Below are 27535 nucleotides of genomic sequence, written 5' to 3' on the forward strand. Positions count from 1 at the left end.
CCCGAGTCCCCTGCATCGGCAGGCGGACTCTCAACCACTGCGCCACCAGGAAAGCCCAGGTCCACATTTTTATTTGTTTGTTCCACAGTCCTAGTTAGGTGTCCTACCAGCTCCCCAAACTAAACATTTCTTCAATTGAACCAATTTTCAGAGACCAGTTCCTTCTCACTTTCTTAGTTCTGTTGAGGGCACTTTTTTCTCCTCATCCTCTGGCTCGAGGTCTTGGTATCACCTTTGATTCTTGTGCTCTCATTCCTCTGTTACCAGTGGGAAAGTCCTACAGATTCTGTTCCCTACCAATGTATGTCCAGTTTGTTCTCCCCACTTCATAATGTATTTACCTCACAACTTCTTATCTTTCAAGATTCAATTTAACTAGTCTCCCTAACACAGTGTTTCCATGTAATAGATGCTCAATAAATTGACCAGTGAATGAATGAATGATATGACATGATTCTTCTCCCAAAGGAAATTCTGCTATTTTTACAAAAAGATTGTAATACTTTTAAATTTAAGATCAGGGACTATGTTTTGGAAATATTTTATTTCCTGTACTGCCTATGATAATGTCTTGTGCATATTGGAACTTAACCATTTTTGATTGAATTTGATGCCTTACTTTTTTTTTTTTTTTATGCTTAAAACCTGTGAAGCTACTAGTCTGCTGAATTAGTATGTAAAGTTGGAGCTCATTTGGGCAAAATCCAAGTTTGTACAAATAAGGATAATGAAGACCAGGGAATTGATCTTAAGCCAACTCATAACCTCATAATGTTTATTTCATTGTTTTTCTTTTGTTGATGTTCATTACATCAGTCACATCTTTTATCACTTGTTTAATTAGAGAATGGGCCTGGGAATAGGCAGAGAACTTTGTGACTCTCATACCCGTAATTGGGGCTATAAATTGAAAAGACTTTCCTATTTGAGGAATTGACTCAATTCCAAATGAGCAGGAACACAGAATTAGAAATAGTACTACCTCAGGAGTTAGGAGACTAGAGTTGTTTGAGTTCTGCTACTATCTAGTCTTGTGGGTACAGAAAATAAAGTCATCTCTGTGCCTAAAATGAGTGGGTTGGGCTGGTGAATGTTCTCTAAGTTTCTTTCCCGGAAAAAACAAAAAACGCCTCTGTGACAGTCTCCTGTGAAGTAGGTGCTATATATCTCTTAAACAGAAACAAAGTCAAGCCTGTAAAAATTTAAACTATTTGAATTTTTAAAAATTAGTAATTTGCAGATAATATGTAAAGTGTGATAGAAAAAAATCATAGAAGTCTGAATAAGCCCAGGAAACTAGAGTTCTGAGCATAAGTAGCTATATCCTTGGGAATAATAAGTCCCCCAGGATGTGGTGTTACCAGCTGTAGTGCAGAAGCCCTTCTGGGAAACTGACCAGCAGGTTTGGTGAGATTCAGTAACCTTCAGCAATTGCCTAGTATTTGTCTTTTATTCCATGTCAACATTTCTAGTAGGAGCTTCTCCTGTGTCTGGCACAGAGTAAGTACCCAATAAATATGTGTGGAATGAATGAATTTTTAAAATGTTCTTTGTGTTCCAAGTTCCTTTTCCATGACACCATGATTAGGCATCTGGCATATAATAGGCACAACTGTGAAAGCATGTCGAAGGCATCCTCTCTTCAGCATGGTAAGGATAGTAAGATGAGGGACTTTGGAGTTGGACTTAACTTGGGTTTAAAGCTATGGACTTGCAAAGGATATGTTCCTTAATCTCTCTAAGACTCCGTTTCATCATATGTAAAGTGGGAGAAATAATACAAAATTAATTTCCTACTTCAAAGGACTATATGTAGTGAGAACTATATGAGAACATATAAAAATCGTGAAGTGTAGTGTATGACCCAGAAGTTAAGCTCAATACATTATAATTCTGTTTTCTTTCCTTTTTTGCTTCACTTTTCGTTTGTAGCCACCTCTTCTCTATTATTACAGCCATGCAAAACAAAACAAGGTGAAGTAATAATAATCACATCAAAGCCCACAGCAGAATTAGAAAACTCTGTGTGCATATGTGTGAGTCACCCTGTGTGTTCCATTGGCCAGATAAGATCTGGTTATGTTATACATGATAATATATACATGACATTTTCTTAGATTTTTAAACTCTTAGGAATTAAAAGCATATATTTTGTGAGATTTTTGTAGTCTATATACATGTGCTTGAAGGTGATTCGTTAGAATTGGATATTAATGATTTAAGTTATTTTAACAGTGTAAAATATGATGATATCACTGAAATCCGTGCAGGGGAAATGGTTTTTGTTTCACAATTTAATCTATCTCTTCTAAGAGCTGTTCATTGATCAAATTACTTTCATAAAGTGCATGGTAGAGGGCGAGGGTGAGGGTGTGGATGGGGCTGGGTGTTAGCAGGGAGGAAATAAAATGGTCTAAGTATTTACAAATGAGATTTCTCTAGATAAGTAAATGTTACCAGTCAATGTAGATAAAAAAAGAGATAAAATAAAAAATATCATCGAAGCTAATGATTCTCACCTGCTTTCTCATTCTTGGTGTACATGGAGCAGAATCACTTGGATGGTAGGATAGGCAGGGCTGGTCTTTGTAAACTATATTTGACCCACAGGAGATTCCACTATCCCCACTGATTATGAGCCCTTGGCAGTCATTATTACTGTTGGGAATATGATGGGAAAGAACAATGCTTGAAAATATCTAGGTCTGTTGTTTTCATGGCTTATGAACATACAGACTGTGAGTTTTCAATCAGACCATTTGGTCAGTATCACAAGTTCAGATACAACATCATCTGTCTTCATTCTTGTTTCTTCTTTTACTGACTTGACCATCAATCTCATGCCTTAGGATACTGTGTCTAGCCCCAACTAGGAATTGTAATGGTGCTAATTCCTGGGAATTTGAATTGGGGATTAAGGAAGGGAGAAGTAAGTATAGACAACTGTCCATTATGAACAAAAAGACTGTGATTTCTCATAATTTATTTGTCTCTAACCCCGTAATGGAATCTGTGAAACATAGTTTGAATTGGACAGGGCTGCACAGCAGGATTCAAACCACTGAAGTTTGTTTGAGAAGTTCTAGTCAATGTCAGTCCTCTTTACTATTGTTATTTTGGGCAGGAAACTTCACAAGGCCCTTTGGACTAAGGAGATGGTAATTTGAGGAAAAGCAGAAAGGTTGGAATAGATTTTATTGAATCCCTGAGTTGAAGAGTTCTGTAGCTGAGGTTCCTATCAGTTGGCCGGTAGAGGCTGGTCTGTTTTCATTGGTTTTTACTTGTTTGCTGCAAAATCAGAAGAATATAGATAACATTACAGTTTTCCTTAAGGCTAAAATATTTTAATTCAAATTGCCATCCTTTATCCTGAAATTTAAAAACTTTTTATTGGGAAAGAATTATTTTTCTTATGAAATAATGGTAAAATGAATGGGAGCCTTTAAAAATGTTATTAATGTCATGAATTGGCAAAATACTATTTCAGTCTCCTCCCCCAATTAATAAAATTATGATCTGTGAAAAAAAAAAAACTGGGAAAAATTTGCTCTGTCATCTATTCTAAAGATATTTTAAAATGTGGCTGAACAACCCTTCCTTTTTTCCCCCCAAATGACATCTTACATGGAAATTTACAGGCAAAGTGGAATTCTCTGAATAAAGTGGAGGTGGGGGCGTGGTCTCCTCGCCTTACCGCTCAGCTTCTGAGATAACCCTTCCATAGAATCTTTGGGTTCCCTAAAACATAGTTTTATGTACTTATGTATACATGTATTCAATTTATTTCTTTCAGCTTTATTGAGGTATAATTGATATATCAAATTGTAAGATATATATTTAAAGTGTGCATCCTGGTGATTCGATATACATATACATTGTGAAAGAATTCCCCCCTTCTCGTTAATTAACACACCCATCCCCTTCCATATTTATCCCTTTTTTTTTTTTTTTTTTGCGGTTTGCCCTCTGAGACCCAGGCAACATAGCCATTATGCCACACTCTGTACTCCAGCTGTCATCTTCTGACTGGCTGGTCATACCCTTTATTTATTGAAGTCATTGGCAATTGGCCCACAGTATTCCTTTTCATTCCAAATTCTGCCAATAATTTGGCCCATTTGGTATGTCCATGAGGCTTTTTTTTTTTTTTTTTTTTTTTTTGCGGTTCGCGGTCCTCTCACCGTTGTGTCCTCTCCCATTGCGGAGCACAGGCTCCGGACGTGCAGGCTCAGCGGCCATGGCTCACGGGCCCAGCCGCTCCGCGGCATGTGGGATCCTCCCGGACCGGGGAACGAACCCACGTCCCCTGCATCGGCAGGCGGACTCTCAACCACTGCACCACCAGGGAAGCCCTATCACTTTCTTTATAAGAACACTTAAGTCCTACTCTCAGCTAATTTCAATTTTACAATACAGTGTTATCAGCTATAATTACCATGGCTTAAATTATATTCTCAGACCTTATTCATCTTTTAGCTGAATGTTTGTACCCCTTAGTTTTAGAAGCAGTGGTTTAGACCAGTGTTTCTCTCAGCCTTGGCTTTATTTGACATTTTAGGCTGGGAAGTCTTTGTTGTGGGGTGTCCTGTGCATTGTAGGTTGTTTAGCCACATCCCATGTCTTCACCTACTAGATGCTGATAGCATCCATCTCCTCCAGCTTTTTGGATGGAGACCAAAATTGTCTCCAGGCATTGCTAAATGTCCCCTGAGGGGCACGATCACCTCTGGTTAAGAACCAATGGTTTAGACAGCAGAAGGACCCAGCCAGCGGAGATGTGAAGAGATGAGCTAAGAAGTATTAAGTGATGGTTTTTATTTCTTTGGTTTTTGTTCTTTTAAATCTGAAATCCAACTGCCCTTCCTATGTTCTAACTATGCTTTGGCCTCCATGAATCAGGAAAATGGAAGTCATAGCTGAAATGCAAAAAGAAACAAAGAGATAATGCTGAGCTTCTGATCTCCTGAGGACTAGATCTTAGATTAAGCAATAACTCTGGAAGAATACTTAGCTATCCTGTTTTACCTGACACAGGTTATGAATACAAAAGCCTCTGGGCTGGAATAGACAGGCTAGAAATTTTGGAAAGGGAGTAAGAATATTAGGTGAAGTGTGAAAATTCTGTGTGTATGGTGAGGGTGGAGGACAGACTTTTTTTAAAACTTGAAGATCTGAGATTAAAGGCACTGTTCCTCTCCCTGTGGGTGAAGGCAAAAAAAGCAGAGAATTGTCCTGTGCCACCATGGTTAGATGCCCAAGAGTAGAAATGGCAGTGTGGTCTGTCTAGGTGTGAGAAGACCAAAGAAAACTGTTAAGTTTCCTGAAGCCACAGAGGGGGATGGGAGAATATGCAGAGGTTCTTGTGCCTCATTCCCTGCCCCTTGCCAAGTGTAAAGGAAGATTAGTTAAGAAAGATATCCATGGGCACACAGGGGTTGTATCCACATTGGAGGATGTGGAGAACAACCCTCTAGGGACTGGGTAAGCCCCCAGTTATGTCTCAACTTGTGGGGGCAGAGATGGGGATTTTGTCTGAGGACCAGACAGGATGCAGTGCATCTGAGATGATTCCATCACAGGAGAGATACTGGTCAAGATTGAGAAGTAGATCCATCCACCTCTCTGTACCAATGCCTCAGTCCCTCTGTGTCAACCCCAGAGAGGAGGAGAGGGGTGATGGGTCAGTCTTGAATTTCACTGAGTTTAAACCTGAAATGTCTAAGGAAAATCATGATCATGAAAGCAACCGAATTTACCTCAATTTGATTAGATTACATTTTCTGTGCTTTGCTGAATAGAGCCTGAGATAGAAATCTATTCCTCTTCATTCCCACTTCTCATATTCCCCCTAATATTGCCAGTAGAATGATCCTGTAAGTAAAACACCTTCATTCAAGTAAACAGATTCAGTACTGAAAAAATGTCTTTGCAAAAAGGGCTAAAAGTACCAATGCAACCATTTAGTGACTAGGGTAGCACCAAGTGAAAGAGAAATAAAAACCACTCTGAGATGTAGGGGTTCTGAGGTCTGTAGCCTACTTTGAAATGCTTCAAAAAATAAGATGGGTAAATTGGTGGATGTATGAATATAGCAAAATATTATTTATAGATTCTAAGTGGTGTGTATATGAACATTCACTGCAGAGTTCATTCAGTTTTTCTGCATGTTTGAAAATAGTCATTATAACATGTCAGCAAAGCAATAAGGATTAAGTCACTGTACGTGTGACTAGTATTCAGACTAGGTTTATTATATAGTAGTAGAAATGTCAGAAATGGCTTTAACTCTTTAAATACATCTATGTGTACGTGGAGCTATGCGTATGTGTATATACAGCTGCTGCCCTGAACTCTTTAGGGTCATTATTAGGATTAGCTGGCATTATCCCCACTTGCCCTTGCTTCTCACATTTCACAACTCCTCCTGGAATTTTCTAATAATTGTACATCAGTGTGTTGCGGTTCATCATCTTGACTTGACACTTTTTTGGGGGGTGATGTAAATAAAAATACTTCTCACTACTACTGAGGCCTTTGAAACATAAATTAGAATTCCTTGTCCTAATTTGCCGTTGACAAGTCTTAGAGGCACAGGTAAAACAAAATTCTTGAACCAGCAAACTTGCTTCCACAAGTACAAAGGAATTTCAATAGTAGCCTCAGGAAAAAATGGATGAAACTGTCAGTCACATAAAAGAATTTAAGGGGGGAAAAGGACTGATGCTTCATCAAATGGGAGAATTCAAATGTTTCAGCATGTCACTGACCCCGGTACCAAATCTTACATTCTTTCAATCCCTGAAGATAAAGAAGATGGTTAGACGCCTCCATTAAGATCTACTAGAAAATGCTCACATCTCACATGTAATTACATGGGCCATTACCCTACGTAAAAATACCAAGTCTTAAGAACTTCTGGTGTGTAACTATTTTGAATGTTTGTGATGTTTCTTTTAAAATTGAGATATTAACATGTAATAAAATGCACTTATCTTAACTATTCAGTTTAATGAATTTTGACAGTGTAGCTGCTATTCAAAAATATTTATGACATTCTTAAATAGAGTCAAAACTTTAAAATAGTTTCTCACTGCTGATTAGCAGTGGTATGAAATCAATAGTGGGTTTTGCTGTAAGTAATAATTTTGAATAGTTCCTGATCATCTTGAAGTAGTGTGTATAATAATGAACTTTCTTAAAATTCACTGTGCTACATTTCCTGGGGAGGAAGAAACCTAACTAGTTGACTATAAATGTTTGGTTTTTATAGGCTTTAAAAATCTTAATGACCAAACCTGGGAGTCTTGACTGATGTAATTAATTTCACAGAAATTAAACTTCATTATGGCTGGGGAAAATGAATTCCAAAGAAAATAGTAAATTTGTATTTGATTGGTTTCCCCCTGTCCAAGGGTACTGTGTTTCCCAGAAATAAACCCACTGCTATCATGGCCACTAGTAGCCATTGGTAGTGGAACCCCATCCTCCCAGCCTCCAGGTCTGTTGTAGGGCCAGACACACATCTGGTGGGTCTGGTGTGCAGTGCTGGAATCTTACACCCTGGCCCAAAGGCTCTTCACTCCAACAGGAACATTAAATATGCATCTACTCTGCAGCAGGTATTGGATAGGTACACTACAGCCCTTATAACCTTGTAACCTCCTTATTATACTATTCCCATTTTCAGGATGAGGCATCTGAGGCTCAGAACAGTTAGAAAACTTTCCAAGGTCATGCAGCTACTAAGTGATGAAGCCCTTAAGTAGTGTTTGTTGAACCCTATTGTCCAGAAAGTCAAAATAAAATTAAACTGATTCAGCAAAAACCCCCACCAAACTATATTAAAACACAGTTTCCTTTTAGGTATTCAAAACACATAGTTAATAAACATCTAGCACCATAAAAATTAGTTACCACCAATCCTAATGGTTTCTAAACTGTGTTCCTACTTAGAGAAGAGGAGAAGGGGATAACCCATAAATTCAGTCAAATACTCAGGCTGTTATAATAAAATACTAAAAACTAGATGGCTTTATAAGAGCAGACGTTCATTTCTCATAGTTCCAGAGGGTGGGAAGTCCAAGATCATGATGCTAGCATATTTGGTACCTGGTGAAGGCTGCCTTTTGCTGTAACCTCATATGATGGAAGGAACAAGCTAGCTCTCTGGGGTCTCTTTTATATGGGTACTAACCCCGTTCATGAGAGCTCCACCCTCATGACCTACGCACTTCTCAGAAGCCCTACTGCTAATATCATCACCTGGGCATTAGGTTTCAACATATCAATTTTGGAGAAACACAAATATTTAGTCCTTAGCACTCATTTCATTTGAACAAGAGTTTCCACGGGAAAGAAGTCTGAAGACCACTGATCTGGTCTAACTATCCCATCATACAGGTAAGGCAACTGGACCTACAGAGTGGCTTGTATAAGGTTATGTAATACCAAAGTAAGTGGGAAAGCCTATACTTTCAGTTCTACTCAGTTCAGTAAGCATATATAGGGTTTCTGCTATGCATGTGGCCCTGAGCTAGATAAGTAAGTTAATATACAAAATCTTGGTCCTCTAGCAGCTCACAGTGTGTGGGGGAACTCAAGTTTCTTGACAACAAGGCCACTAATGTTTGCCCTATCATTTTGCTGCTTGTTTAATCCTGCCAGTTCATACACACTGTCTCTAATTGGCCAGTCCTTAAAAGAGAGGACCATACTACACTAATGTCACACTAGAATGAGTAGCTTTGCTTGCAACTCACTTATTAGATCTGCTTCCCTGCTCCTAAGAGGTTAGCTGCAGAGAATTGTGTACTTTGGGAAGAGGAATTAAGGAGAGAAAGAAGGGGATTGTCTGAAAGATAAAGAAATAATTGCTGAGGCGTCCTGAGTGGGTGGTAGGCATGAGCATGCAGCAGACAAACTTTGACTACAGTGTGTCTTAACCCAAACCCCTTCTAGGCTTTAGAGTCTTGTGCATGGTACTGCAGGATCTTGGAAAGTCAGATAGCCCAAGGAAAAGTGTAACCATTGCCTTTGGCATGTAATAATCCTTAACAGTGTACTAATAATTGTAATAATTCTTAACATCAGTTTTCTCATCTCTAAAATAGTGATTACGATAGTACCTACCTCCTAGGACTTAATTGAGATGATGCATACAAAGTATTTGGGACAGTGCTCAGTAAAAGTGCCTCACAGCAGTCCTGACTATGGTGTGGTACCCAGACTAGGTGAAGGGAACTGGCTATATTTTGAGATGAATCACAATGACCTTGCCTGGTCATTTGGCCAGGGCATTGGTTTCCTGTGCTTATCATAAAGTCAGAGTTCTGGGAAGGTACCTGGAGAATCTCTGCAAGGCATCTGGAATTATTCTTATTTTTGACTTGCTTTCAGAATTAGCTAATTCCTGGAGAGATAATCCAGATGCAGATTATAAACTTGCACAGTAGACCTGCTCATGTGGGGAAAACCCATGGCTTCCTGATAGTGAACTTGGTCGCACCAACCAAGAAAAGAAAGGCCCTTGAGCAGATTGGAGCACAGTTGCTTCTCTCGACGTTATCACTCCATGAACCAATGCTAGCCCTCTGTGCAGGTGGAGGTTCTTGTTTGAGCGCCATTGAACACTACCCATTTCCCTAATGCATCATAATTAAACACCTGTGCTAAAAAACTTCTCACTGATCCACTGTGGCAATTTGCTGGGTGCTCAGCAGTCCTTGACATTTTCTATATCATACTTGGGAGGGTGGTCTCAAGGTTATGCTTCGGTTCTCTTAAAAAAAAAAAAAAAAAAAAAAAGGAGTGGGTAGCCTCCTTCCACTCTATAGAAAACCCTGAGGGGTGGATTTCAGGACCTTTCAAGGACGCTCAGGTAAGAAAACATTTTTTGAATTTGGGAGCCATTTGTGCTTCCTCAGAAGCACAGTAATTGGGGCTTTCTTGGTGGCGCAGTGGTTGAGAGTCCACCTGCCGATGCAGGGGACGACACGGGTTCGTGCCCCGGTCCGGGAAGATCCCACATGCCGCGGAGCGGCTGGGCGCGTGAGCCATGGCTGCTGAGCCTGCGCATCCAGAGCCTGTGCTCCGCAACGGGAGAGGCCCTGCAAAAAAAAGCACAGTAATTAAAATACACTGTCCAACAGTAAGATGACACAAGAGCTATGTATTTTTTTAAAGACATCACTGATGCAGTGAAGAGAATGTCTGGAAATGCAGTGCCTTTTTAATGAAGTTGGCTGTGCTAAAATGAGGAATATATGTAAAACAGGTGAATCAGAGTTGTCCATAAGGCTCAGCAAAAAAATGACGCTTTTAGGTTATCTTGTTCATAGTTGCAGTACCCATCCATACCCCACTGAGTATTTTTCTTTCATCTTGATCAGCAGATAGCAAACAGGTTTGGCCCTGGGCTAAAAGTGTGGCTTGAGTGAAGCCTGTCTTCAACTTGTAATACTTCCCTTTCTTGGTGATTACCTCACATTTTGGGTGTTGTGTGTCTTTGCTCTTTGAGTTGTTCCCTCCATCAAAACAAGAGACAGTAAGACCTAATTGATACTGTTTGTTGAGTATCTATCTATCTACATCATCATCATCGTCTGCCTTACCTGTATTGTTCATGTAAGGTGAATAAGGTACATTTTTAACCCCCATGTTATACATGAGGGCATTTATACTGAGAGAGGTAAAGGCATGTTATCATGTCATATAGCACTTAAGTGTTACAGCTGGGAATTGAACCTACAATCTGTGGGACACTAAAGTCTGTGAACCTTCCACTCATGAGGGGGATCTGAATCCATGATTTGTGGTTGGTGATTACAGTATTTCTATAATTAACCTTTCAACAGTGTATCTTCTCAACTAGGAATTTTAATTTTAAGCTTTTAATTTCTAATACTGGAGGTTAAGGGAAAATCCTGTACATTATCAAGAAGATAGGGAGAACCTTGGAAATCCCTTCAGATATATGTTGTATAAGTAGGGGATTCTCCAGATTTTTCTTGATTTTGTCACTTTAAGTGATGGATTGTGAGAAAGATCTGTACCCTCAATTCTCTTCCCCTTTGCCCTTCTTCTTTATCTTCCCAGAAAAATCTACAGCCCTGCATTGATTCCTGGTTTGTAGAATGAGCAAGAACCCCTGAGGAAAATGTCATCACTGTGGGTTTGGTGACTAGTGCTACGATTTTATGTTTCCAGCATCAAATGAGTCCTCACTTCTTCTCAGTGACTCCCAATTCTTCCATTCATAGCAATAGCAATTCCACATTTTTATCATGTTCCACGGGATTTAACTGTCTCCCAGATGATGACCTCACCTACCGTTCATAGAAAAAAAAAAATAACAAAGTTCTCAGGTGAGAATTTCATATGCTCTTTGGGAACTCAATGAATATTAAAACCACATCTATTGATTTTCTCTTTCTCTCTTTTTAGGAAATGATGTGTCTGTGCTCTTACTCAGAAACAATCATTTCGTCTCTGTTCTGGATCCTCTTGGCCTCCCTACCTTGCTTCATCATTTATTCCTTTTCTCTTATGCAACTTTTATATTTTCATCTCAACTGATACCTTCCTCTTTCTTATCTTATACTCTAATTTCTCCTGTCTTAAAAAGAAATAATAATTTTGAAAAATAACCATATTTCTCTTGATTTTGTATCTCTCTATATTATTCTGTCTCTATATTTTTCTTTCAGGTTTGTTGGTGTGTGAAAGACTGACTTTTTTTTTTAATTGGGGTATAGTTGCTTTACAATATTGTGTTAGTTTCTGCTGTACAGCGAAGTGAATCAGCTATTCGTGTACATATAACCCCTCCTGTTTGGATTTCTTTCCCATTTAGGTCACCAAAGAACACTGAGTAGAGTTCCCTGTGCTATACCGCAGGTTCACATTAGTTATCTATTTTATACATAGTAGTGTATATATGTCAATCCCAATCTCCCAATTCATCCTACCCCTCCTTTCCCACCTTGGTGTCCATACGTTTGTTCTCTATGTCTGTGTCTCTAAAGACTGACTTCTTAACCATCCAGCCCCATCAACAAGCCAGGGACTTCTACTACCTACACTCTGATGATGTGAAATTCCGTATCTCTATCTCAGATCTTTACCTTGAGTTCTTGTTGATGTTACCACTTGGATGTGCCGTGGGATCCTCAAACTCTTTATGTATTCATTCATCATCTCTCCTTACACACCTCATCCTGCATCTTATTTCTGATCCTGATTAAGCACATCGTCTTCATCCAGATTCCCAAGCCAAAAATTGAGGAGTCTTTCTGTATACTTCCACCTCCCCACTTGCTTTCCAAATGCAATTTGTATCAGTTCTTACTCCTAAATATTCCTTAAATTTGTCTTTTTTGTCTTATTACCAAGGGTTGAGTTCAGCCCTTCATCGTGTTGCCTGGACCACTCAACAGTCTCCTGATTGTTATGATTATTACTATTGGAAACAGAGAAATCAGTTAAAATATTTTGCAGTAGTTTACTCCCCAAATAAAGGTTTCCTTAACTACGGTAAGAGCTTTGGAGACAGAGGCTGAGGGAATCTTTGGCAGGGTGACCAGTGTGAAGAAAACAAAGAAGATTTAAAATAGTGAAAAACTAGAAAGATTACATTACCCCCCCCCCCAAATGAAATACTTAGGTATAAATCTAGAAAAATATGTATAGGATTTATATGAGGAAAACTACAAAACTCTGATGAAAGATATCAAAAAAAAAAAAACAAAACCCTTAAGTAAAAGGAGAGATTTTCCAAGTTGATGGATAGGAAGATTCAGTATTATCAGGATAGCAATTCTTCCCAACTTGATCTATAGATTCGGTACAATCCCAATCAAAATCCCAGGAAGTTATTTTGTGGATATTGACAGACGGATCTAAAGTTTACACAGAGAGGCACACAACTAAGAATAGCCGAGAAGAACAAAGTTGGAGAACTGGCAACTTCAGTTGGAGAACGTGACTACTTGACTTACTGTACAGCTGCAGTAATCAAGACAGTATGGTATTGATGAAAGAATAAACAAATAGATCAATGGAACAGAATAGACGGACCAGAAATAGACCCACATAAATGTAGTCCACTGATCTCTGACAAAAAAGCAAAGGCAATACAATGGAGCAAAGATAGTCATTTCAATAAATAGTGCTAGAACAACTGGACACCCGAAAGCAGAAAATGGATCTAGACACAGGCCTAACACCCTTCTGAACATTAATGCAAAAGGGATACAGAGCTAAATGTAAAATACAGACCCATAAAACTCCTAGAAGATAATATAGGAGAAAATCTAGATGACCTTGAGTTTGGTGATGATGACGTTTCAGATGTAAGAGGCATGATCCATGAAAGAAAAAAATTGATAAGATCAGTTTCATTAAAATTTAAAATTTATGCTCTGTGAAAGACAATGTCAAGAGAATTAGAAAGTGTACTACAGACTGGGAGAAAATATTTGCAAAAGGCACATCTGATAAAGGATTGTTATACAAAATATGATAACTCTTAAAACTTAACAATCAGAAAACAAACAACCCAATTAAAAACAGGCTAAAGAACTTAACAGACGCCTCACCAAAGAAGATGTACAAATGGCAAATAAACATATGAGAAGATGCTTCATATCACATGTAATCAGGGAAATGCAAATTAAAACAAAAATACCACTGAATACTTATTAGAATGGCTAAAATCTGGAACACTGCACTGACAACACCGCTTTGGAAGATAGTTTGGCCATTTCTTACAAAACTGAACATATTCTTTTATTCCATGCCATTCTTCTCCTTGGTGAATGGACTGATAAACTGTGGTACATTCAGACATTGGAATATTATTCAGTGCTAAAAAGAAATGAGCTATAAAGCCATGAAAAGACATAGAGGAAACTTAAATGCATATTACTAAGCTAAATAAGCCAATCTGAAAATGGTTCAGTCATCACACTGTATGATTGCAGCTATATGACATTCTGGAAATCATAAGACTATGCATACGATAAGAAGATCAGTGGTTATCAGACTGGCAGGGAAGGGTGGGGAAAGAGATGAATAGGTGAAACAGAATTTTTAGGATTGTGAATATACTCTGTATGATACTATAATGATGGATATATGTCATTATACATTTGTCCAAACCCATAGAATGTGAAACACCAAGAGTGAACCCTAATGTAAACTATGGACTTCTAGTGATTATGATGTGTCAGTGCAGATTTATCAGTTGTAACAAATGTACCACTCTGGTTGTTGAGAATGGGAGAGGCTGTGGATGTGTGGGGGTAGGGAGTATAGGAGAAATCAATATACTTTCTGCTCAATTTTGCTATAAAAGTAAAGTCTTAACAACAATAATAATAAAGAAACTAAAGAGAGCTGACCAGGGAAATGCAGGAGATCTCTCAAGCAGCCCAAGACCCACTTGAAACACTCTATCTAGTGGCCCCATTCTGCACACTTGATGCCTCCAGCAGCTCCTATATAGGCGAAGAGAAAGCGGGCATGGAGCTTTGTAGTGGGTGGAGATTTTTGTGAATGTTAGGGTGAGGCAAATATATTTTGCATATGGGATGGATATGAATCTTTAGGGGTCAGTAGATAAAGTATAGTAGACATAATAATGCCTTTCTGAAATAAATAGATCCTAATCCCTGGAATATATGAAAATTACATTATGTGGCTAAAGGGACTTTACAGGTGAGATTAAGTTAAAGATTTTGAGAGGGGGAGATTCTTGATTATTATGGTGGACCCTAAATATAATCAAGAGTGTCCTTGTAAATGGGAGACTGAGGAAGATTTGACCAAAAGGATAACCTTATGTGATCACTGGAAAAAAAGGTTCAAGTGATGTACTTTGAAGATGAAGGAAAGGAGCCATGAGCTAAGGAATATAGGCAACCATCAGGAGGTGTAGCAGGCAAGGAAATAGATTTCTCCCTCAGAGGCTCTAGAAAGAACTAGCTCTGCTGATGCCTTGACTTTGGCCCAGTGAAACTGACTTTGGGCTTTTGATCTCAAGAACTTTAAGAGAATATATTTGTTGTTTTAAGCCGCTAGGTTTGTGGTAATTTGTTATAGCAGCAATAGGAAACTAATACAGGCTTGATTCAGAGCTGAGGTCTTGGCAGAGACATGCGCAGAAAAGAAAAAGGCGAGATAGTAGGGAAGAGCTGGGACAGAGTAGCTGAAGTGATATTCCAGGTATTCAGTTTATTAGGGCAGAAGTGGAGATGTACAGGGACTGATAGGGAAAAAGTAGAAGGCTCAAGGGATTGGAGAGTCCAGTGCAGGACCAGGAGATTTCTACTTCGTTTGAAGTATTTGGGTGAATTGCTTATAAATTATACAAATTAACCTGAGGTCGAAAACATTGCAATACTACTGCAGCTAGTAATAGTATAAATATCATTAACAGTGGGTCTGTAAATTCATATAAATATCTTTGTTCACTTGTGGGACCAACAGGTATTGGGTTGAAAGATAAATGGGTGTAAACATAAGAGACTGTAATTTCCTGAATATTGTGGATTTTTCTAATAAGCATAACAGTGTTAGAAATTCTCTCTTTCATCTTCAAATATAGGTTGATCAAGTTGTTAACAAAATATTAAAAGTACGTGCTTCATGTACACACTACTCTGTTTAAGACAGATGACCAACAAGGACCTACTGTAGAGCACTGGGAACTCAGCTCAATATTCTGTAATAACCTAAACGGGATAAAAACTTGAAAAAGAATATTGTTCATCAACTATGCTCCAATATAAAATAAAATTTTTTTAAAAAGTACATGCTTCAGTAAAAATTTAGGAAAATAGCTCAATCTGCATTAAGATAGAAATGAAAACAAAATCAGCTAACAAACCTGAAAATCTGCTCTTTGATAAAAACGAATAAAATAATAAAACTTTGTGATATATCTGAGTTCAAAGATATGTCACAAGAAATCCACACTCACAAATGCACACACACATAGGCAATTATGTGACTAGTAGAAGAGGTATAGCAAATTTGGGAACTTAAACATATCAAAGCCCATTGCAAAATATAATAGCAAATACAAGCCAATGTATTATTTGGATATCCATGAACAGTCACCAAATCAATATTATTTGGAAACTATTCAAAAATGTGTGCTCCTTCTAGATATTGTCTCACCAGAAAAGTCTTTCTATACTAAGACATACACTTGGCCATAAGGCTATACTATTATAGTGTTCATATCAGATTCATGAGAGTAATACAGATGCATTGTATTTACGTGACACTTCGCTTGGTACTTCTGTTACCTAGGAAAGCCTGCCTTCTTTTAGCGCTATTGGATGACTTAATTTATAGAGAAAGTGGCTGTCACTTTTTTCTGCATCTCTTCTCTCCTCTGGGTTGTTATGTCTTTTCTATTGCTGTGAACTTCATTTAGTCCAACTATAAACCCATCCAAAGGAAAACTTAAACAGCTTCATTGTCAGCTGGACTGTATGCCTTTGTTCTGTAGACAATAAAGCTATATATCCCTGGCTAAATGTAAATAGATGAGGTTTAGTATTATCTTTCTAGAGATAAACTACAATGGTTGATTTTTCCACACTGAATCATTCAATGGATTTTTTCCATGTGAAGTTTTTTATATGCGAATGAAACATATAAAGTATGGCATTAAATAGCATAAGTGTTTAAGTAGCACTGACATGGTAAGACTGGAAAATTATTTTCTAAGTTCTGATCCTTGTAATGCATTTAAAAGTCAGTACAACCAAACTGTCTTTGGCAGTAACACATTTCAATCATTCCAACAATTGTTAAGAATAATATACTGACTAATTGCATCAAAAGTGTATTATGTATTAGGGCATAGATCAGCAAATTCCAGTTGATATACCACACCTGGTCAGCTACCTGTCTTTGTAAATAAAGTTTTATTGGAACATAGCCACACTTTTTCATTTACATGTTGACTGGGGCTTCTTTAGCTCTGCAAGGACAGAGTTCAGTAGTTGTACCAGAGACCTAATGGTCTGCAAAGCCTAAAATATTTACAATCAGTCCTTTTAAGAAAAAGCCCACCAACATCTGCATTAGACAAATATGCATGTAGTACTTATATTGTGCCTTATTTTGCTATTTATCTTGAATGTTCTGAGATAATTTTGATTTCACATTTTCTTTTTTCTTCACAAATGATTTGAGGGTCCTAGGAATTCTAGCCTCAATACCCAAACTTCACTTGTGCCTTCTTGACAAAAGTTTTTTTTTTCGAAAATGTGGTGCCTATTTCTATAGTGTACTCCTTTCATTTTAGAAAGTAAATGAATATTGAATTGCCTCTTATATTCATGTTGTATGAGATTTTATCTAATGTGTGATTTCAAATCCAAATTCAAATCCTGTGAGTTAAATCCATAAATAACAGAGCCCATTCTGTGCAGTTTTATTAACAGTGGTAACTTCTTAAAAACAAAAACAAAAACAAAACATTGGTAACTTCTTTAATGCCACTTTCATGAACTGTCTGACTTCAGACTCCTCATGTAATTGTGCTGTAAGCTAACTTACCTTATCTGTAAAATCAGACCAATAACTCTTATCTTCAGGGCGATGAAGCCCATTGGACTTCAGAGTCTATGCTCTTGACTGCTACTCCATGTTTAGTTGGAAGTGATGCTTCTTGATTGCCTAAAATATTATTAAGGGTCTATTTGCTCCCCCCAAGAGTCGCATATTTTGTAAAATGGGAGCCCTCATCATCTGCTTTCGCATGTTGGTCTGTGGATCTCCATTAACCTGTGGCAGGAAGCACAGGTCACTCTATATGGGCCCATTTGTCTTCACACAATACGTTTTGGTATGTTGGGTGGACAAATGAGGCATGCAGTCCTTGGAAAGAAGAAGCAAAAGGGAGGTTTTCTCGGGCTTCCCTGGTAGCACAGTGGTTGAGAGTCCGCTTGCCGATGCAGGGGACGCGGGTTCGTGCCTTGGTCCGGGAGGATCCCCCGTGCCGCGGAGCGGCTGGGCCCGTGAGCCATGGCCGCTGAGCCTGCGTGTCCGGAGCCTGTGCTCTGCAACGGGAGAGGCCACAACAGTCAGAGGCCCGCGTACTGCAAAATAAAAAAAAATAAAAATAAAAAAAATAAAAAAGGGAGGTTTTCTCCTCTTAAAAGGATGCCATCCTATAGTAAATACGCTGCTCTTTGCATTCCTGAGAAAGGTACATTTTCTTCTGGAGTCACGAGGAGGCAACCACATAGACCATGAATTAAATAGACAAGGTTCTTAAAAATACTCGATGAACTCTCTCTCCCAGGGCACCGCAGTATTTGTAAGTGATCTCCTACAGGTGGCGGTTTAAATTCATTTGGACCCTTGTGTGCAAGTGAATTTGTGTTGAAATCTCCTTTTTTCCTAGAACAAAGCTAATGGAAATCTAATTCTGAGAAATAAAAATGCACGTTAAATGCATTCAAATTCTCAACCATTTCCATTTCATTGGTTTTGGAGGAAGTTTAGTGACACTGCCCATAGGCAGAAGACAAATTCAGAAACGATAGGAACCTGCCTGTATAGAAGATTTTGTAAGAGTTAAAATTCCTAGTTTTATTTACTAAGAAAAAAGGTTTAGCTAGGATTAAAAATACAATGCTTTCTATTTTAATGAGTACTGAAAATGAAAGACCCAAGCAGGGCTCCTGGGAAAGACCCCAGGAGTGCTGGGGCGTTCTGTGATGCTAGTGAAGGATGCATTTTAGAAATTTAACTTCTCTTTCTGTATTTTTATTGACGAGGCTTTTTAATCATTTTATTGATGAGGCTAAACAATCATGGAGACTGTTCTTCCACCCACGCCTCCATCTAGCCAACTCTCAACAGCACCAAACCAGGTTAATGCAACTTCTCCTCTTTCTGTGAATGGCCCAAAATACCTGGATTAGGAATTCTGTGACTCTCTCATTAGGTTCATTTTGTGCTGTATTTGGAAATATCTATTCCATTAAACCAGTTGGTGGGTGACACTACTCCATGCACACAAAATGTTCTCTGTGACCTTGCTAGAATGGCTCCCGATGAAGCTTTCCTAAGCTGCCTAATTGTTCAGTGTGCCTGGTTCAGGATACAATGTGAGCACCTTTCTGCCGTCCACAAAAGGCAGGTACTCACCATCAGCTCTGCTTTACTTGCTTTCAACTTTCACCTCTGATCCCTTAAGATGAGAGATTAAGAGCCATCCAACCAGTAAATTCCTGGTCCATTCCTGACCAGGCAAATTACTTAACCTCATCTGTAAAACGGAAATTATAATCATAGTATTGACTTCATAGAGTTTTATAATGAATAGATATTTTTAAAGGGCTTAGAAGAGTATCTGTGCCATGTTGTATACCTCCAAAGAATTAGTTCTAGATAATAAAATAAAAGTGTTCTCTGAAATGTGCAAAGCAGCATTTGTACAGAAATAAGCAATGATATTAATGTTCATTATTCTTATTAAGCTGAATATCAAATTAGCTTATATTTATAACTTCACTATGGTCTTATTCTTTGTTTCTTTTTGTTTATTTTTTCCCTTGTCACCTTCAATCTTACTTAGAAGCCTTTCCCAACCGGTCTTCCAAGGATCTACGTCTGGTGTATTTCTATTCTATGATCTTGTTCACAGGTCACTCAATGCACTCGTTGTCACCTCATTCTCCAGCTATACCTCAATATTGGTTATGGTCTTCTTGGGAATATAAAACAGTGGTATATCTTTCCAGAATGGTATATCAATAAGCTTACTATGTGTGTATGTGTGATGAGTTAACTAGAACCAGGGCATAACTCCAAGCATTAAGGTTTTGTGGGATTTGTTATTTGTATTTTTCCAATTCCTTTTGTGTTTATATATTTCCTTAAACAAGGACATAACCCATCAAGATGGCTGTTACATGAAAATTCTGAAGAGCCAACTCAATTTCTCTTCTTACTTTTTTATACCCACACTCCCCAGACATACTTGCAGATGTATCTTCAGCCTCTTCTTGGCACTGGCCAGGTGTCTGACCCCTTGAACGACCAAAAATTATATCTCAAGCTCCATGTTACTCTATCAGAGAAGTACACTTGGGGCTGCTACGGAGACCCTCATTTGCCATTTTGAGTTTTGCTGATTTTAGCGATTGAAAGAATGATTCCTGAGGCATAAACTTGACTGTAGGTCAAAGGATGTGACTTTCTCCAATTCTAGCAGTGGCTCTGGTTCTTTTATCTATAGGTCATCATAACCCACCTCCACAGTGAAAATCCCAGGCTTCTATTCTTAAATTCCCAATAATCTGAAGAATACCCCAGTCTCCTCCCAAAGAGAGACTTTAACTTCCTTTTTCTAGTTCTGCTTCTAGAGAATGGATGCCTGATCCTAAATCTTACGTCTGTGACTGGAAAACTGCTACTTACTGTTTGGTCTCCATTTCTTTGGCTGACTACCCTGATCTGAGAGGTCTAACTACTGGCCCGGATGGAGATTTGCAATTCCTATATATCTTGGGTATTGTGTTTCTATATTAGGCGGACCCTTCTCTATTCACAGAAGGCTTCCTCCTCAGTACCTTCTAGGTCATTATCCTAATTCATCTCCAAGCTCCTTTCTGCTTTAAGTAACTAGGCTCCAGTTGGGCTGGTTTCAAGTTGTGACATATTACAATTATAGAATAATATGTAATTGAATATTAGATTGTGTATTGCAGTTCTATTTGTGTATATAAGGTTTTTAAGAGATAATATGAATCAGAATTCTTTCACTCATTATTTATTTTGAAATTTCCTATTTCAACTTGTAGTTCTAATAATTTTTATTTTATATATATTATGGTATTTCTATATGTAAACAAGTTAAATATTGTTACACATTTCTAATGAACTGAACTTTTTTTTTATTATGTTGTGACTGATCTTTCTCCTTATAATAATGCAAAATATATTGTGCTTGATACTAACATAGTTACAACAGATTTCTTTTGGGTATTAGTTGCATGGTTTACCTTCCAAACCTTCTGTATATATATGTATTAGATGTGTATACATATATATGTATATATATGCAAACTGAGCCCCTTTTTGTCTTCAGAGCATTTAGTCTACTTTATTTAATGTAATTACTAATACATTTTAATGTATTTGGGTTTATGTATACAATTTATTTGTGTTTTCTCTTCTGTCTATTCTATATTTTTCTTTCCATCCTTTCTTTGGTGTTAATTCCATTTTTTCCTTCTAATGGCTCATAAGTTATACTTCTTTCACTGCTCGTTCTGGAAATTTTATGGTATACATTTTTAACTTGTCAAAGTCAAAAGTTAATCATTGCCCTCACCTTCTAACCTGATAATGCAAGATTCTTAAAACATTTAACTTTATTGTTTATGCTTCTACTTAGGTTAGTATTGTTCTGAATTTTACTTCTGGGTTGGCATTTTAAAACTCTAAGACATTATTATTGTTCTATTTAGTATTTATTTAGAACTACCCCCATTATGTTCTTCCATCTTTGTTATTTGTTTATTATCACATCCTTTTTTTTTTAAACATCTTTATTGGAGTATAATTACTTTACATTGTTGTGTTAGTTTCTGCTGTATAACGAAGTGAATCAGCTATACGTTTACCTATATCCCCACATCCCCTCCCTCTTGCATCTCCCTCCCACCCCTCTAGGTGGTCACAAAGCACAGAGCTGATCGCCCTGTGCTGTGCGGCTGCTTCCCACTACCTATCTATTTTACATTTGGTAGTGTATATATGTCAATGCCACTCTCTCACTTTGTCCCAGCTTACCCTTCCCCCTCTCCATATCCGTAAGTCCATTCTCTACGTCTGCATCTTTATTCCTGTCCTGCCCTTAGGTTCTTCAGAACCATTTTTCTTTTAGATTCCATATATATGTGTTAGCATACAGTATTTGTTTTTCTCTTTCTGACTTACTTCACTCTGTATGACAGACTCTAGGTCCATCCACCTCACTACAAATAACTCAGTCTCATTTCTTTTCATGGCTGAGTAATATTCCATTGTACATATGTGCCACATCTTCTTTATCCATTCATCTGTCGATGGACACTTCCATGTCCTGGCTATTACAAATAGTGCTGCAGTGAACATTGTAACAAATCCTTTTTAAGATTGCTTCTGTCATTTTCTTCTGTGCTTTAGAATTTCCTTTACTATGGGTTGCAGTTGGTAAACTTTGTCATTTTGGGAGGGGGGCAGAGGTATCTGAAACAGAATAGACTTAAAATATCTTTAAGTCTTTCTCTTTCTTAAAAAATATTTTTGGTAGGTATAGGATTTGGAGTTGACAGTTATTCTGTTAAGCACACTAAGACTTCCTTTCAGTGACTTCTGTAACCATTTGTCACTTTAAAGACAGTTGTCAGTCTGCCATCCCTTTTAAAGTAATCTATTTTTCTTTTGGTTGTTGTTAAATGATCTTAATACTTAGTCTTTAACTTTTTTTGTGTTTGGCAGTTTTATGATGTGTATAGGTGTGGATTTATTTTATTTATCCTGCTGCAGATACCCCATGCTTCCTGAATCCATGGATTGTTCTCTATTGTTATATTTGGGGAATTCTCTCCGTTATCTCTTCAGATACTGCCACTGCCACATGTTGTTTCTTATCTCCTTCTGAGATGCCAATTAAATGTGTGTCAGACCATTTCATTCCATACAGTCTCCACGTCTCCTAACTTTCAGTTACCTAATTTTCTCTTCAGTTACGTCTATTCTGTGGTTAAACTCATTTTTGAGTTTTAAATTTTAGTTATTTTTTATTTTCATTTTTTTCACATCTGATATATTTTTAAAAACTAGCTATTGATTCCCATTTGATATTTTAAGCTTATCTTTTATTTCTTTAAATATAGTCAACACAGTTATTTATAATCTTTGATAATCCCAGTATCTCATTTCAGTAATTCCAATATTCAATGTTTTGATGGTCCTATTTCTGTTTTCTCTCATTACTGCTAGTTCTTGCTCATTCTGCCTTATTGGTATGCTTTGTTATTTTTATTATTTGTGTCTCATTTATCTTATCATATTATTCATAAAAATTCTTTTAGCACTAAAGTTAAGAGTTATAATCCTCCAAGGAGAGTTTCCATTATCTTCTGTCAGGTGCCTAATAAACTACTTTCATGGCATGAGGTTTTCCTTTTTTTTTAATGAGAGGAGGTATATGAGATTTTGTATTGCAACTCCTACTGAAGGCAAGCATGTCACCACTCATAGACGTGACCACTCTCTCCCAAAGAGAGATAAGACAACTTTACCAAGGGGTGGCGTGCTAAGAGAGCTTTGCTTCTGGTTCATCCTTATGCTGAGGGGATAGCCTTGTGAAGTCCCAAGCCTGTGAATGGGAGAATCTTTTATTTAGTTTCCCCACCGTGGGCAGATCCTGGCTTTTGAGTATCTTGTGTTCCCAGACAGACTTGGAAGCCAGAGTCTGCTAAATTCAGCAAATGCCTCAAGACAAAAGTGGCTTCATTTAATTCTTTGAGTAAGAGGTTTTACTTAGATTTTTGCCTGTTAATTCTCTATAAATTGTCCATCTTTTGTTTTAATATGATGAAAATACATTATTCCTTTTTATCATAATATTTAGTTTTTTCTTTGGGGGAGGGGGCCAAGGGATGGTCTTAATAACTTAACTCACAATATTCTAGAAACTTCAACCTTTTGATTGGTACTTTATATTCATATTTTACATCTATTTTATTAACAAGCTTACATTTATTTTTAAACAGATTCAAAAAAATTTTTCTCCAATTTTTTAAGTAAATTTTTAGCTGGCCTTTCTTATTTTAAAATTCTAAGGCTTAAACCTGTATATCTATGCTGATTTCCTACCATAATTAGTCTTGGTAGCAGCAAATAAGAAAAGCGTCAAAGAGAGGGTTTGTAACAGGTCCTTTCAGGATCTGCCTTATCTCACAATCATGGATGGAAATTTGGTATCAAAGCAAATAAAACAAAATTAATGGAGAAGTATTGGAGAACCTGGTCAAATAATCTGTTTAGTGTCAGCCATGAGATAACAGATTAGAGAGATTCAATTGTCCTTGGACAGGACCTATTTCCCTTTCCCTTGTCTGGGCAGTGTTCTCCCAGTGGGTGTTCATGGATTCTGTTTAAAAAGTCCATCATATCTTTCTGTGAGTTTTACTGCTGTAAGATGACATTTAGAAATTGTTCAACCAAATCATAATGGAAGGATTTGGAGGCATCATTGGCGGTGTAAGAATTTCCCTCCCCTGTAGCTCTAGTTGTAAGAACACGGGCTCTCAGGTCAGAATGCCTGGGTTCATCTTGGGAGAGTGACCCATCCACTCACTCAGTGACTTAATTTCTTCATTTGTAAAATCAGAATAATAAGAGTATCTATCTCAGAGGTGTTGTGAATATCGAAAGAGTTTATACATGGAATGTGCTTTGAACTAAACCTTTACACTTAGTGTTTTATGAATGTTAAAGGCAATGGAGCTTTTCAATGCACAGTGGAGGATGAGTGAAAATACAAATACTTCTGGGAGAGGTAGTACATGGATTATGTTCTCCTGAGCAGACTAGTTTTAGGGAGTGAGGTGCAACAGGGATGGAGGGCATTGGATGCCTAAGGGATGGGAATGAGAAAGGAGTTTAGGACAAATGTACAGAGGTGCGGTTCTTAGCCTATTCACATTTAGCCCAGGGCTATTGCTTTTTTTGCCCCTCACTGCTCTCTTCCTTCAGTTACATAGGTCTAATTCTCTTTCTTAGAAGCCAATGAGTATACAGACTGATTTTTCTTTTAACCAAGGAATATATTAAGTAAGGTTGAACATGAATTTTTATTGTGCCACAAGGGGAAAAAAACTGATTCAATTTGATTCTCAAGTGTATTCCTACACTGAATAATAATGACATCATTTAATTATTTAGACATTAGCTTCATTCGCATGTGTAGTTTGGGACCATTTAGAAAAAAAAGAACCTAGAAAGAACAATATTCTGTTTTTATTGTAGAACCCCACTGTTAAATATCTCACAGGCTAATGTTTAATCACATTCTTAGGCCTTGCACAGTTCTTGATAATAATTAACCTGAAATAACTACTTTCATACGTGAGTTGGGGGACACATTTGCTCTTGTTGTTTCAATTTCCTTTCTCAGGAAGTTAAATGGTTAAAACTTGCAGATCTAAATTGCCCGTGAATAGCCATAAGAGGAAAAAGCCCATGAAATATGGAGATTGGGAAGTTTGTATGTATTTGCCAATACAAACCCAAGCATTTATTAACCATTTAAAGACTATATTTAAATGACTGTTTCTTTTCAATGTCATGTGACTAGAACATTAGCAAGTTTGAAAATCTTAGACCCCGCTATGGGCAGTTTTTCTCCTGTTCTGGTGACTAAAATCAGGAAAATCGAATTATCACACCACTCATTAAAGGTAACTTCGGTGAGCCAAGTTGTAGGTCTACAACACAAGGATTTTATGTATATATCTCTTATTCTCTCTCTACTCTTTCTCCTTCATTTCCTCTACCATACTTTGAACACACAAGCCTATTCATTTATCCAGGAGATGATATAATAGTTTTCCAATTAACTGTAACAAAATCAATAACAACATGTTTTAGAATTTTAAAAGGTTGCTGAATCACCAAATACATATATTTATTCTGGTAGATTGTATTACTTTTCTAACTTTTCGATCCCTTCCCTGCTTATTGCCATAAAAAGTCTTCTTGTCGTCAGAGTTTACTTCCTTACCTCATTGTCAGTTGGCCAAATAATTTGCTGGGCCATTGGAATGTGAGAAGTGACAGAATGCCAGACCCAAGTGGAAGTTTCTAGAGGCATCTCTAGATGTTTCTGCTATTTCTTGTACTTTTCCTGCTGCCACAAGAAGGCATATCTCAAATAAGAGCCACTTCTTCAAGCAGAAAACGTATGTAGTAGAGCTACTGCGGATAAACTTCAGCCTCTGACTCATAAGAAAAACCAGAAATAAGTGTTCTTGTTCTAAACCACTGAGATTTGGAGTTGTTTCTTACTGCAGCAAAGTTGACTAATACATATGTTAAAATGACCTCTGGTATTTGTAATGAACTATAAACCTACTGAAGCTACATTGTGTAACATTATGTACATGGTAATGCCTCTCAGTGAGCCGTTTAGTTTTATTATTTAATTACTGGTCTTTGAAAGCAGACCACTAAAGATTTTCATTAATAGCTAGATAAAAATGAGAGTTCATGGTCCTAGGGTACTCCAAGGCTTCAAATTTTACCAACTTACTGTCTAAACCATAATTATGTAGATAATTCACAGAGTGCAAATATTTTATTTTGTATTTGATATAATTACCTATTGAGTCTTATATTTGGGGAAACTGTCCATATTTTTCTTGGCATACTTTCTTTTCATATTTTCAGTGTGCTTTTTGGAATTTTTAAAGCACTTACAGAACTAATTTTTCATGAAGATTTAGATTAAAGATAGAAAAGGGTATGTTGCCATGCATGTCAAATGAGGGAAAGCATGCAGAATATCTTCCTCTCCTTTGCACATCGAGTTTCTATTGTCAACAGGATTAAGTATTTCTCTTAAGGCATATGTTTTCTGGATGCTTAAGGGATACCTTCTCATGTCCGTGTGATAGAGTAGCTTCTACTTTTACTAGAGGGAGATATTTTCATGCATCAAAAGTATGTGAGATTACTTTTTCAATTTTAACTGTTTCCCCCCACTTTTGACCGAAACTGTGTCACCAGGTTACTATTTTTAGATTATTGTCTCAGAGAAGTCACACAAGGATGTCTTTATATAAATACATGTAGCCCATGGCGATATAGTAGCTGATTATTAATTCTTGGATAGAACCTCACCAGATTCTGCCCCAAAACACATTCCTAAAAGACACTATAAATGATCCTCATACTTCAGGTTCTATCCTAAGTCAACTCCATCGCCTCCTTGAAACTCCCTGATCACACCTGCCAGCACCAGGCTCTTCCCCTCTTTTACTCGTCCATGTTGTGCACTGGTGCCCATTAAATTGGGGGTGCTTTGAGGGTGGGGAATGGTTCCCTGTAGCACCTCCGTGCTCACTGAATACGTGAGTCTGTCAGAGAAGGAGAGTATGCACTGATGAATAAACTAGATCCTGTGAAGTTTAGTAGGTGGGTATCAGCTGGTTTTTCTTATACTCTCATTAGCTCTTATCCCCTTCACAGTACAGGGAGCTTCTTGAGGGTGGTCATCGTGTCCCTCCACTGTTGTCTCCCACAGCACAAGGCACACAGTTGTTGCTGAGTACGTACTCACTGAATGTAATTGAATTGAGTTCAGTGGGTAGGAACTAACAAAGATTTGTTTGAATTGGGCTTCATTCGTTTAGCATTGAAACACCAGTCCTCAGAGTCACAAATCTAGTTGTCATCGCCTCACTGTTGGGGACAACTTGCACTAAAAAAAAATCCATGGATGGCTGCTGAA

This window comes from Lipotes vexillifer, unplaced genomic scaffold (assembly GCF_000442215.2).
Source record: "Lipotes vexillifer unplaced genomic scaffold, Lipotes_vexillifer_v1.1 scaffold147, whole genome shotgun sequence".
Classification (NCBI taxonomy): Eukaryota; Metazoa; Chordata; class Mammalia; order Artiodactyla; family Lipotidae; genus Lipotes; species Lipotes vexillifer.